At 41.6% G+C, this 14,543-nt stretch overlaps 1 protein-coding gene across 6 annotated transcripts in view; it reads left to right on the top strand.

The window, feature by feature from the left end:
• The window catches only part of KLHL31 (kelch like family member 31), a 142,611-nt gene that overhangs the window by 19,960 nt on the left and 108,108 nt on the right, over positions 1 to 14,543 (top strand). Inside the window, exon 1 of one of the 6 annotated variants that reach the window (XM_025419049.3) lies at positions 8,585 to 8,679. The exons of 4 other annotated variants lie outside the window; for them this stretch is intronic. The gene's annotated coding sequence lies outside the window, so the exon portion shown is untranslated. Of the gene's footprint in view, positions 1 to 8,584; positions 8,680 to 14,543 lie in introns of those variants that run through there. One more of the 6 variants, XM_049092167.1, reaches the window with a different exon arrangement.

Below are 14,543 nucleotides of genomic sequence, written 5' to 3'. Positions count from 1 at the left end.
CAAAAGCATACAAAAAAGAAGTATATTCATAGGTTCTGCAATGACATTTTGGTTCTGCAATGACACTTTCATGCAATGATTTTTCATTAATTTAACAAAAAGTGATGCTATAACTTTATGGGAGGACAGAGAGATGAGATGAGAGTATAAGAGAACTAAATATTCATTCGTTCATAGTCATAGCAGAAGCCTCACACTGATAAACTGAAAAACTATAATAAGAGCACACTATTAAAAGACATGATAATACCTATTTTAAAAAATGGCCAAAGGAGTTAAAGTTGGCTGTTTCTGGGAGATGGGTAGTGACGGGTACAAAGGATGGTTGTCTTTTATTATAAGCTTTTATATTATTTAATACATGTTTTTAACAAATAATATATTTTGATAAGGCCTTTCATTATGTAGAAGACAGAAAAAATAATCTGCAAAATGGTGATCATATATTTAAAGACATATGGTATTTTGGCCCGAGACTTTTTAGTGTAAGTGTTACATTCACCCATCAGACATTGCAGTAATGTAAATAATATGTTCTCTAATTTGGGGCAACACAGTGGCTAACTTTTTGTTATTACTTTATGACAACAACTTTGTTGGAAACCAGACTTACATCCTGGATCTATCTGACTCTCATCTTGGTGTTATTTTGTCTCCTTATCTCTTATATTTCCTATGAAAAGGAAGTTAAGCTAAAGGCTTAAATAAATCCATACCTGAATACATAAGCACACTCGTAGTTAATGCTGTGTACGTCGTGTTAGAACTCGTCAGTGATGCTAAGTGTGGTGACTTGGTTAAGGTGGGGACCACCAGATTCCTCCATTATAAGGACATATTTTACACAAAAACAAACCCAAAACATTTATCTCTTACTCCTTAAGTACATTACAGCTTGTAGATGCCTGCTCTGGCCCTCTGTCTCTATCCTATTCTTTGAGGAATGGCCCACTTTTGTCCATTTTGGTAATCCAACAAGTTGTTCTAAAATAAACCAGCAGCTTGAGGTGGGAGTCAAAGCTGGACAGGGAATTCAAGGAAAATGCCACAGGACCATTTGTATCTTCACCAGAACCGCTTCTCTATAATTTTGCATATTGTGTTTTGCACACCTCAGGGAGGGATGGGAGAGTTGACATAGTACTCGTTGCAGACTTGTATAATTATTATGACAATTTTTTAAGGTTTTATTCATTTATTGACAGAGCACAAGCAAAGGTGTGGCAGGCAGAGAGAGGGGGAGAAGCAGCCTCCCTGCTGAGCAAGGAGCTTGATATGGGGCTCCATCCCAGAACCCTGGGATCCTGACCTGAGCTGAAGGCAGACACTTAACTGACTGAGCCACCCAAGTACTCTGACAATTTTCTGGAAGATAGAGAAAAGTGTTAAGGTGGGGCCTCTTTTCTAATTTAGACAGAGTTGCGTTTGGACTAGCGTCTGGGACATAGGTCCCCCCATCCCTGGCCACTCAACCTTGGAACCTTGGAAATCAAGCATCTGGAAACCATTCCAGAGTCTAGTCTGGGTGCACCTATCCTGAAAACTCTATCCTATCAAATACATTTCCTCCACTCTTAGCTTCTTATCTACCATCTTTTATCATCTACTGATTGACAGCATGAAGGCAACACTAAGTAATTTGGGGTATTTTCTAGTGTGGAGGAAGAAAGGGAAGGTACTTGTTCTTCACTGACCCAAAACTTTCTGATGCTTCATATGCTCACCATGTTTCAGGATTTTCTCTCTTCTGTCCTATGTAGGAGTAAATCATATCCACCATTAATTTCTGTACCTCCTTATATTTCTAACAGATTATCATTCTACAAAGCTATACATTTTGCAATGCATTCATAGGCAACCAAGAGAAATTGCAAGACATCTTATGCAAAAACATTTGCATACCAAGTCAATGATCTTTTGTGAAGACAGTCTATATCTAGTGCCCGGAGCAAGATGTCTTCTTCTGGGCTCATTAAACATCTACAGGGTCACTGTATTCCTGGCTCACCTAGAGCAACTGTCTGCTTAAAAGCCGTCACATCCACCTCCTCTCTGGGCTCTGTGTTAGAGCAATTCAGAGTGGTAGAAATTTTCCAGTTTTTTTCTCTTTCCCCCCTTGGCCCAGGGAACCTGTTGGCAATTATAGCCTTTGCTTGACAAGGTCCTTTGGACACAGCATGCTGATGGCAGTTGCCTCCAGGTGGGTTCAGCTGTTTTAGAAGCAGGGTGACAGTTATCTGCATCGACTTCTGCTGGCTACCACTTTTGTTGTTAAAACTTTTCCAGGACTTTTGAGGGTGGTTATTTCTTCTTGTACCATCATGACAATTGTCTTATCTCACCATGGGTGCTGTCGTATATAATTAAACTCTGTGCTCCAAAATAAAGTCAGAAGTGGTGATTACATTACCAACAACTGAATGCCACTACTCTATGCCTGTGAAAGTTAGAGAAACTTCATATGGCGACTTTTAGCTTTGTTTGCTTCTAACAAAAACTAGTCTAAAAGCTAGAAGACCGGTTTGAACCATCCTGTCTGTATCTTGAAAACAGGATTTTTCCACCTAGGAACTATGAACATTTTGTATTAGATAACTCTTGGTTGGGGAAGGGGTGTCCTGTGAATTATTGTTTATCAGTATCCTGCCTCTACTCACTAGATGCCAACAGCACCCTCTTCCACACTGTGACAACCAGAAATGTCTTCAGACATTACCAAATGTCTTGAGGGATGGTGGGGTGGGGTGGGGGGAGGGAACATCAAAATCAACTCTAGTTAAGAATCACTGCTCTAAATGATAAAGTATTGATATAGATTGTGTTCAGTTTGGCATACATTTTCTTCTTTTATTCTTTCTTTTAAAAGCCTCACAAAATCTCTACTTTGCCTAAGCATATAATAGAAATAGTTTTTAATCTTACTTATTTTTCTATAGTTATCCAAAGTGATTCCTAATGAGTTTAACCAATGAATGGGGAATGGGGAGGGGAATGTTTTTATTCTGTATAATAGGCTAAACAATGCCAATTTGTTCACCATGGGCAACTTTAAGAATACTAGAAACAAATTGTTGTATTTGAAAGACAAATACTGGTTTTCACTAAAATAATGATAGTATTTGTTAAAAGGTTGTGAATCCAGTCAAAGATCAGTGTAATTGGGGCACCTGGGTGGCTCAGTCAGTTGAGAGTTTGACTCTTGAATTCGGCTCAGCTCATAATCTCAGGGTCCTGAGAGCAAGCTCAACATCTGGCTCCATGCTAGGCATGGAGCCTGCTTAAGAGTCTCTCAGAGCACCTGGGTGGCTCAGTCAGTTAAGTATCTGACTCTTGGTTTCAGCTCAGGTTGTGATCTCAGGGTCATGATATGGAGCCCTGTGTCAGGCTCCGCGCTCAGCATGGAGTCTGATTGAGTTTCTCTCTCCCTCTCCCCCTCTCCCTACCCCCACCCCGCACACGCTTTTTTTCCTCTCTAAAATAAATAAGTAAATCTTAAAAAGATCAATGTAAGAATGGTCACTTGATTAAAAAGGAACAGGGGTAACAAGAAGTGATAATGCCACATAATAGCTGGCACTTACATAGCACTTACTCTGTGCCAGACACTGTGCTGATAAGTGCTTTGACCTCAGAACAGCCCAAGAGGTCAACACCATTGTCTCCATTTCAAAAATTGAGAAATTAAGACCAGATGCGGTTAAGTATCAGGCTTAAACTCACCAGCTAGGACGTGACAGAACCAGGTTAAGAATCCAGGTAATCTATCATCAGCCACCATGCATTTAACCACTATCCTAAACTCTTCTCAAGGCCTAAAAGTTAACTGGTTGATTCAATTAGATCTGGCTTTGAATCCCAGCTCTGCTGGATGAATGCAGGCAAGTTATGTCACTGACCTCAGCTTCCTCATTTATAATGGGAATAAAAACACCTGCCTCACTGAGATACCACTGACATTAAAATAAATGACCTACAGTGCATAGTGGGTGCTCATTAAAAGTAGCTGTAATTAGGATAAACATTACTACCTGAGGTTGGGGAGGGTGGGCATATAGAGAATGACAACCACCTTGAGGCCCAATCAGGACAGGCAAGTTGAGATCCTTTCCCCAATTGAAGGAGCAGAGCTAGAATTGAGCAGGTATGTGCTGGAGACAGAGAAGTAGATCTCCCTATGCTGTGCAGAAGATGCAGCTTACGTCATGGACATTTAGCCTCACTGAGGAAGATAGTAAAAGTGAGGAGGAAAGAACAGGCCAGAAGCTTCCGACTTGTCTGCATACTGACTGTGGGAAGAAGAGCCAACAAAAAAGCAAAGAAGGAGCAGGAAAGGCACCAGGGGATAGAGCATCATAGAAGAGAGTCTCAGCATGGAGGAAGTGGTAGAGGTGTCCAAGGGACCTCCCTGATTCCTGGGAAAGAGGCATTTCTACAGAAATCAAATGGCAAAGGACTTAATGATCATTGCAGGTGTGGGAGCAGAAACTGAAGAAGGAATGAGGAAAAGAAGTGACACCTTAAATAGGGAAGCAAATGAAAAGCAGCCCCATTAGGAGACAAGAGATCTGGCTAGTATGAAGAAGTGGTGGGAGGAGACAGTGAACAGGCAGGTGAGGGAAGGACCACTGAGGAAAGCAGGAACAGACCTGCAAGTGTTATTTCCCAGAAGGAAGAGGGAGAAAAGAGATAAATGACAATGCTGAGGGATTTGCTCACATGGAGAAGAAGGAAGTTGATTCTCTTAAGGAACAGTCTCCAGATTCATAGTAAAGGAACTATGTGGTTGCGTGGAAGAGTGAGCGCTGGGGCCTGAAGCAGGGAGGGTACTGCTCCAGGAAATGGAATGGGGGGCAGGGAGCACCTGGGTGGGTCAAGGGTTTGAGCATCTGCCTTTGGCTCAGGTCGTGATCCCAGGGTTTGGGGATGGAGTCCTGCATCAGGCTCCCCACAGGGAGCCTGCTTCTCCCTCTTCCTGTGTTTCTGCCTCTCTCTGTGTGTCTCTCGTGAATAAATAAATGAAAATCTTAAAAAATAATAATAATAATAAAGGAAATGGAGCAGGGAGTGGAGCAGAACTGATTCATAGATGGCTGACTGCAGAGAGGCCTCACCCCAGACCACTGGAGATACTTTGTTTCAGGCTGCACCACTGAGTTTCTGCTTGGAGGAGATCACAGGCTGCTCTTCAGAAAACAGGCAGAATGTGGATTTCCATTACATCTTGTGGACTGCACTCTATCCATTCAGATGCTGGTGGCATGGCAGCTGGCTGTTCTAGACCTGCGCCTTGCTCATGCCCTGGCACTAAGTCTCAGGTATTTATGTGATCCCCGGAATGTTCCCTATGGACTCACTTAGCATCACTCTGGATCCACAGCCAAAGCTGGTGCCCACGTCCTGGCCTGATCCTCAAGAGGTCTGGCTACATCTTCATAAGACTGGGTTCCTCTTTGCACATACCCAGCTGCTTTTGCCTAGGACCCACCAACAATACCTATCCAGGCTCCCAAGTTAGCACTCTAGGGGCTGAATAAATCCTCCAACTTCAAAAGGATTTACTTCCTATTGTAGTAAGATGTTATTTAGCAGTACCTGATGTTATTGGGCCAGACATACAAAATCAGATAAAAATTAAGGAGGACTGGGGATGGGAAAAGTGAGAACCAAAAAAAAAAAAAAAAAAAAAAAAAAATGTGCCTGAGGTGGTTGATTTTGAGCTGCTATTTAGAACAGCAAGTAATTGAAATAAGTGAAGCCAGAATGCAAATTATACTCTAAAAGAAGAAGGAATATCAAGATGAGATGAATATTTTTAGTTAAAGTCAGGAAACACGCTGGAAATAGCACAAGACTTGGAGTTTGTCCAACATGGGTTCAAATCCTAGCTGTGTGACCATGGATGATATACTTTACCTCTCTGAACCTTAGACTTCCAGTACAAATAAATTTGGGGGCTCTGAGTTAACCAAAGCTCATTAAGTTGTGTGTTTTAAAAAATGAAATCAAAGTCTGGCTTGTATGGTTGCTTGAAAATGAAAGGGAAATACATGTAAAACATCCAGGGTATGCCTGGCATGCAGCAGGTGCTCAACATTGGAGGATACTGACAGGGAAAGATAAAGGAGTTTGATTCGAGGAGGGGACTCTGAATGTCTTCGATCTTGATTAAAGTCAACTTGGACTTGATTGCATATAACTTCAATTTGAACAGTTCTCTGCACTGCAAAGTACACTTGCAGCCAAATCGCATGTTCATGTGAACAGGAGACTGTAGCCGGGCCACTGACCTTGAAACAAAGGCCAAGGTGACACTTGCCCTGCCCCTCTCAGATCTGCTTGCTCCCTTGTTTCCCTGTTTTGGTGACTGGGACCACCCCTGGAGTCATTCATGGCACTACCCACCCCTCTTTCACCCTCCCTGTCACTGCGACCAGATGATTCTATGTTAGGTTCTTCACGTCCCCTCTTATTGTCCATTCCCTGCAGCCACTGCCCTGGCTCTAGTCTCTCTTTCTTGTTCTTGGCTCCTAACTGCCCTCCTTTCTGTAAAGTCTTTCTCCTCTGTCAAAAGATAAACTGAGGCATATTAAACATGTTAAGAGTTTATTTGACCACACAGCATTTTGAATCAGGCAGTGCCATATCAGAAGTGGGTAGGAGTGTTCCCCCAACAGGAGCCAAGGGAGACTTTATTATAGAGAAAAGATAGAAGAAGGAAATTATTGATTGGCTAGAACCTAAAGCCTCTTTGGCCATTGGGGATTGGCTATCCTTAGCGTTTTTTTTTTTTTAATTTTTTTTTTTATTTATTTATGATAGTCACAGAGAGAGAGAGAGAGAGAGAGAGAGGCAGAGACATAGGCAGAGGGAGAAGCAGACTCCATGCACCGGGAGCCCGATGTGGGATTCGATCCTGGGTCTCCAGGATCGTGCCCTGGGCCAAAGGCAGGCGCCAAACCGCTGCGCCACCCAGGGATCCCTACTTAGCGTTTTGATTTCATGACTTTGACATGTTTACAGGCTTAGATCTTGGTTTACTTATGTAGACCAGCCACAAGGCATTTAAGCCCACCTCAGTCTAAAAGACTCCTTGTCTGATTAATTTAACACCTCTAAGTTCCTTATACAGGACGTGGTAATTTTCCATGCAAAAACTGTTGTAAAAATAAGCTTGTATTAATTACTATGATGTACAGAATGGAGTTAAAGCTCTAGCCTATATTTAAGACTCAAAATCTGGGTCTTACTTAACTCTTCAACTTGTTTTCCCAGCCTCTTCCAAAAAATCGAGGCTCAAAGTTCTCTAAACTAGCCTGCATGTTCCTACCTTCCTGCCGTGCTCTCATGATTCCTGAGCATCCTATTTATCCACATGTTGCCTTATCTCATAAGGCTGGGCTGCTTTTCCTTTGCCTCCCTATAATGCTGCCATAGAACAATGAATCTAGCCTAGAGTGATTCCTTCCTTCCCTAAATCCTCAGCATGTACCCTCTATGACAAAAGTGCCCCATCTTCTTGGACTGTTAAGAGATGTCACACAAAAACGTGTTCCATATTGAAATAAATGGGGACTTCTAGCCTAACAGAAGATGCATGGATTATTATCATGGCAGGATCTTTAGTAGGCTTATATGCATGGACAACCTCCAAGGAAAGGACAGAATATGAGTGTTTCCCCAACTTAATGACCCCAAGACACTTTTCACAGAGCATCTTGTAGGACTAGTATCTCTTAGAAGAGTTTTCTGCATCATTCATGTGACTCTTAGCATGTGCCACCTTACATTTTCATCTTTGCATTTAATTTTGCCTTCCCTAAAGCATAAAAGAAACTTAAGGGGAAGAATAAAATCCTAGCCATATACACAGGAAATGCTTTATAAATGTATTGATATAGGATTCCTGGATGGCTCAGTCAGTTAAGTGTCTGCCTTCAGCTGAGGTCATGATCCTGGAGTCATGGGATCAAGCCCTGCATCGGGCTCCCTGATCAGCGAGGAGTCTGCTTCTCCTTCTGCCCCTCACCCTGCTTGTGCTCTCTCCTACTCTCTCTCTCACTTTCCCTCTCTATCTCAAATAAATAAATAAGATCTTTAAAAAATTTATATATAAAAACACAGTCTACCCCTGGATTTAAGGTCACCACAGCTGGTTGTGCAGATGGAGAGCACCACAACGTTAGGGGGCAACATTTGCCTGTATTACAGCATGAGTAGCACTTCCCAGAACAGTGAATGAACCCCCTGGGCACATACACCCAGAGGCTCCTGTCTTCCAGCCCCTGTGCCCAAGAGTGCTGTCCTGTTTTCTTTATGTCCCCTAGAACGTACTGATCTTCATATGCCCTTAAATGTTCCATTCATGCAAAACCATTAGTATCGTGTATTTCACTGAACATTTTATGGGAGAGATGGCAGAGGGAGTTAGCACCACACACACACCTGCAGTTAACTTTTAAAAAGTCACTCATTAGACATGTCTAATTTTCCAAAGACCCTAGTTAGCGCTGCCATGACTACAATTTTTCCCCTCTGTCCTTCCCCCTAGAGGCACACTGACTTTCCTCCTTTTTTTTTTTTAACTTGGACTTCTCTGAACCACTGTGCCAGTGCCTAGAAAAAGGAAGCAAAAATGCTCAAGCCACCACAGAAAGTCTTTATTATGTCAAAGAACCACTGGTATGTGAGGGTTTTCAGGGATAAAGTGGGAATATCAGCAAAACAAATCAACATGAATAACATTTAATGAATCAATTATAAATATCTACACATAATCAATTGCCTCATCACAATGGGATAAGGTTTATACCATGGGATATAAGCGATTTCTGTGCTGAGCTGGTAAATACCACGGAGTCTGCAGGCCTGCCCTACCTGCCTGAAATCTTCAGCAGCTCATAGAATGCTACAAGGAGCATCTGTGTGCCCTGAGCAACTCCGGCAGAGAAAAATGGGGTTGTGCTGCCAGAACCTTGGAAAGGGCATCACTAAAGCTTGTCCCTCGGGGTTAGTCTTCAGGCAAGTGCACTTGTACCTGAGGTCAACTAGGGGTTGGGAGGTGGGGGTCCACGTGAGGCAGGATCAGCAGATTTCCCAGTCCCAAGAGTCCAGAAAGCAGTCTTCTCTTACCTCCAGCTTCTTGTAACTGATCTTAAAGGCTCCTAACCTTCTGGGAGGACAAGGCCCCAGCATAAGAAAAACCTCTTCCTTTTACTGAAACACTGAACCTGGCACAGCCGACCCACCCTTCAGCTCTGAACTACAGAGAGGCTGGGGTCTTTGGGCCAGTCTTTGAAGTAGTTCTCAGTTGAACCTTAGAGCTTTCAAAACAAGTGAAGGACTATCTGTTGATTTACACCCAACTGCATGAAGTTCAACATTTGTTTCTCTGATGAAGTTACTTAGTGCAAAATAGAAAAGTCTGGTAAAATGTACTGTCTTGTTCTGATAAAGCCCTAAGCCAGTTAGTAGTGTAAATCTGGAGAAGTATTTTATTAAAAACCTTAGTTACCAACAAGTTACCTCTAGCTCCCATGCATACTCTCAGATGGCCCTCTCTTGCTCCCTTTCGTTGTGTCCACCTGCAGAGCAGGTAGCAGAGTCATGGCAAACCTGTCTAAAGAAGGAAGCAGTCATAGAATGACAAAGCTCTTTGACTCCCTTCCAAAGTGAGCCCATATGGATTGTTAACCTTAAAAAATAAAGCTGCCAGGGGCAGCTCAGTAGGTTAAGTGTCTCCCTACAACCCAGGTCATGATGCTGGGGTCCTGGGATGGAGCCCTGCATCAAGCTCTCTGTTCAGCTGGGAGTCTGCTTCTCCTTCTCCCTCCACCCTTCCCCCTGCTAATGCTTGCTCACTGGCTCTGTCTTCTCTCAAATAAATAATTTTTTTTTAATTTTAAAAAAATTTTAAAAACCTGCCAGTTACTTTACTGGCAAGAAAAAAAAAAAAAAAGGTATTTATTTGGGAAGAGCAGAGAACTGCAATCCAGAACAAAGAAGCTAAAGCACAACCATAGGCAAATCCATAGAACGAAGGAGAAAAAGGTTCTCTTACAGAGCAAAGGGGGATATTGAGAAGGCTGTTATAAACAAAATGTCCACTGGAGTAAACTGAGAGTTTGATGTACAGTGGCTTTTTATTGACCAAATTGTGACAGTCCCATTGACTGAGCTATTCCTGCTGAGAGAGGAGGAAAACTTTTCTTCCTCCCGCTGGGGTAGTAAAGTAAAAACACATGCAAAGCCTGACTCTTCCTATTGGATTTGCAGTTGACTATAAGTGATAGAGCGTGAGAGCTCCTCCTTCCAGCTTCCAGGCTCCATTCTATAGTTTGTTCATTTGTTTGTTTATTTATTTATTTGGGACACAGAGAGAGAGGCAGAAACATAGGCAGAGGGAAAAGGAGTCTCCCTGCGGGGAGCCTGCTGTGGGACCTGATTCCAGGACTCCGGGATCACACCCTGAGCCAAAGGCAATGTTCAACCACTGAGCCACCCAGGTGCCCCTACACTCCATTCTAAAGGAGATTTCCTTTTATTAATTTTCACAAGCTGTCTTGCAAGGTTAGACCTACTGACAGGAATATTTAGAAATCTCCGTTCAGGAGAGCAAGGCTCTTGTATGGGTTGTAGGGATTGGATGGGGGCCAGTGTGATGGGTGGTGAAAAATTTCACCCAAGGCAGAACAAAGGAGATAGAGGGAGCAGTGGACAAGACCTCAAAGGAGAGACTGTCTGCCGGGTTGGGGGGGGTGATGGGGGGGTCGTTGGTTATAGGGCAGAGTAAGGGAATGTGGGGACATATAGACTTTTCCCTTTTTTGGTACTCTTAGGAAATGTGCCTGGTTATAAGTACCCCATTGGTTGGTTAGGGCCTAGGACTCAATGAACTTGTTTGCATCAGCTTGGTGGTAACTGTGGGCCCTTTGCCTTGCTCAGGGTTCTATTTCTCAAGCCTGTTGCCTAAAAGCACCCCTCACATCTTGGTGTTTGAATGCAATTTGCTGGCCCCTTTGGAATCCTGCAATTCCTTCCAAAGATGCTGGCTGTATCCTTAGGATGTGTTCTTCAGTGCCCTGGGTTCTAGTCACAGCTTCTCAATCCTGTATTTTTCTCTTGAGCTCTGTGGGTATCTGAAGGGCCAGCATTGCACATAAGACAGCCAAAGCGATAATGCTGTTAGTTACAAAAAGCATAAAATAATTTTTATTTCTGATTATGTAAGCAATGCTATCTAGAAGGTACATTTAGAAGGTATGGGAGTATTTTAAAATGTGTCTATATTTTTCATCACACTAAGGTAATTCAGCCTTTTCCCTCATGGAATTTGTGATTAAGATATAAGCGATTGGAAGAGGGACAGAAACTAGATTCAGGGAGAGATTCAGGACAGGGAAAGAATAGGGACTTGAGTAACTCCCACACCAGAGGAAATTTAGATCTTCTCCACTTAAAGTGCAGTCTTTAGACCAACAGCAGCAGCATCACTGCAAGCTTGTGGGAAATGTGGAAGCTCAGGCCAAATCCCAGATTTAAATCAGAATCTGCAATCTGACAAGGTTCCCAGGTGATTTGTCTGCTAAAGTTTGGGAAACACTGCTTTAGATGACTGAAAGCTGCAACTGCATTAGATCCTGAAAAACCTGCATTCATAAGGCCTAATGGTATGCATCCTGCTATATTCCCATGAATCCTGGTCCAAGTTCAAGAATGGAAGAGCTGGGACTCAGAGATCTGACTCCTTGATCAATCTGGGTAACTATAATAACTATAATATTGTTATTTCTAGTCCAGAAACACCCTACATTTTTCTATTTGTTTAAATCTTTTATTATATCTCAATAAAGTTTTATCACTTTTTTCATAAGGACCTATGATATTCTGATTTATAATAAGATATATTTGGTCTTGGTCCACTGTTCCTGACACAGAGCTCCTAAAACCTTTGGAATTTCTTAGTGATGAGAGCAAATAAGATTTCTTTTGTTAGGTTAATGAGGTAGCTTTTGGAGTGCACCTGAGGTGGAAGGCTGGTTCCCAGGAGAACCAATCATGTGATTATAGAGTTGGAATTTCCAGTCCCATTTCCCGCTGACTTCTGGGAGGGGAGAGGGAACTGGAAGTTGAATAATAACCAGTTACAAATGATTCAACAATCATACCTCTGTAATAAAACCTCTATAAAACCCCAAAAAGACAGGGTTCAGAGAGTTCCAGATCAGTGACTATTTGGAGGTGCTGGAAGGAGTGGTGTGTATAGAAAGGGGATGAAAGCTTTGTTCCCTTTCCTCATACTTCACTCAGTACATCTCTTCCATCTGGCTGTTCCTGAGTCATAGACACTTTTCTAAGAAACCAGTAATCTAGAAAGTAAAATGTTTTTCTGAGTTCTGTGAGCAGCTCTAGCAAATTAATTAAACCCAAGATTGGGGTTGTTGGAACCTTCAATCCATAGACAGCAGGTCAGAAGCCCAGGCTTTCAATTGGCATCTGAGGTTGTGGAGACAGTCTTAGGAGACTGAGTTCTAAACCTGTGAGACCTGATGCTATGTCCAGGTAGATCGTGTCAGAATTGTGATGAGTTGTACACCCAGCTGGTGTCCAGGGAACTGCTCTTTGTTGGGGTGGGGGGGGAGGAGGGTAACCCTGCCTCAACTTGGAAGTTGGGTCCAGAACCCATTTTTAAGATCCTATGTATTTTAATAGGAAATATTCATTATCTATTTACGACGCAGTTGTTAATTCTACTTTGAACTATTGTTCTTTGCACCATTTAAAGACTCTACTTACAATATCAAGTTTGTTACCCTAAATAACTAATTTCTTTTGATTTTGCTTGACTGTCAAGGTTGGCTTTTATCATAGAAAAAATTAAGTTAGGTCCTAGAAAAGGTTTCATTAAAAACTACTAGAAAATGGATTGAGTTGAAAGCTCAGAAGATCATTTCCTGTAGAAGGCTTACGGCTCAGGCAGATCAAATTTTCTATCATAATTTTGCTAATCACTTTTGGATGTTAGGAGCACAAATACAAGATGGTAGCTACTAGATCAGTGGTTCTGAAGCTCTGTTGCATATTGGGAATACCTGGAGAGCTTATCCAAATCCTGTGTTGCGTGCTTACCAATTAAATCAGCATCTGGTGGGAAGGGGACCAGGCATCTGTATATTTTAAAGATTACTAGGTGATTCTCATGTGCAGAAAAGTATAGGAACCAATGTACTAAGTGGTACATTCATTGTTACAGATATTGCCTTGCTTTTTGAAAGTTTATGTTACACCATACCACTTTGCTTTTACAAAAGACCTATCTTAATACCTGCTTTTGCTAACCAAAAGAAATCTGAAGAGAATTTTCACTTCTTTAAAAAAGATTTATTTGTTTATTAGAAAACACAAGAGTGCAAGAGAGTGGGGGCAGAGGGCAGAGGAGAATCTTAAACAGACTTGGTGCTGAGCACAGAGCCTGATGGGGAGCTTGAGCTCATGACCCTGAGATCATAACCTGAGTTCAAAACTGAGTTGGATGTTCAACCGACTGCACCACACAGGCACCTCAAAAATTTTCACTTTTACAGAAAAAAAAAAGCAAAAATAGTATTCAGAGGGTTTTTTTTTTTGCAGTGAGCTCTCATAGAGGCAGTGCCCTGAGCCATCTCAGGGAAGTGTTTTGACCAACGCTTAGGTTTTCTTACTTCTTTCTTTGCACTGGGAATTTCCTTAGAGGCTTTTTATGTTAACTTTAAATAGATATATGATCTACGCTGACCACGAACTATAATAGAACAAGAGAACCATGCTGCATATTATTGCAAATAAAAATCATGCATATTATTGCAAATACCCTGACCTAGTCTAAAATAGATTGGGCAGTCTCTACAAGGGGAAAAAGGGTAAATCCACTTGCTTGAGCTCCACACTTAGGCAATTAGTTCTGTTATTGAGACATAAGGTAGGAAGGGGAAAACATACTGTCAAATGCACTATGAATATATGTGTCTGAGAGTAAGAGTGGAAAAGACTCCTAAATGAGGTTTGCACCCACAAAGGCAATTTGATTGTGACTGACAAAAAAAAAAAATCTACAGTCTCCCTACTTGTGCTGATTTTAGTCACAGTCCATTTAACACTTAGTATTTGTGAATAGTAGTTTCATTTTTTTACTTCTGTTTTATTCTAACATATAAAGTGGATTCTATAGATCTATATGCCATAGAAGAAAATAATTGTGAATAAAAGAGTGAAGGAAATAAGCCAAATGACAAATAAGTGGAAAGTGATAAAATGGAGTAGTCAAAAATTGTACACACTAAGTTCTATGTATTTGAGGTATGAAAGCTGCTAATTACTAAGACAGAGGGCTACTAGTTAGACTCTAAAATTTATTGCATCAAAACAGAGTATTCACAATTTCCTAAAATTAATAGTTAATTATTCCTGTAACTGAGACTAGAGAAAAAAATACCTCTTGAATTGACCTTGTACAAAATTGAAAAAAAAAATCTTTATATATATAAAGATATATATCTTTTATATATATA

This window comes from Canis lupus, chromosome 12 (assembly GCF_003254725.2).
Source record: "Canis lupus dingo isolate Sandy chromosome 12, ASM325472v2, whole genome shotgun sequence".
Classification (NCBI taxonomy): Eukaryota; Metazoa; Chordata; class Mammalia; order Carnivora; family Canidae; genus Canis; species Canis lupus.
This window is presented reverse-complemented; position numbering and strand designations above follow the sequence as displayed.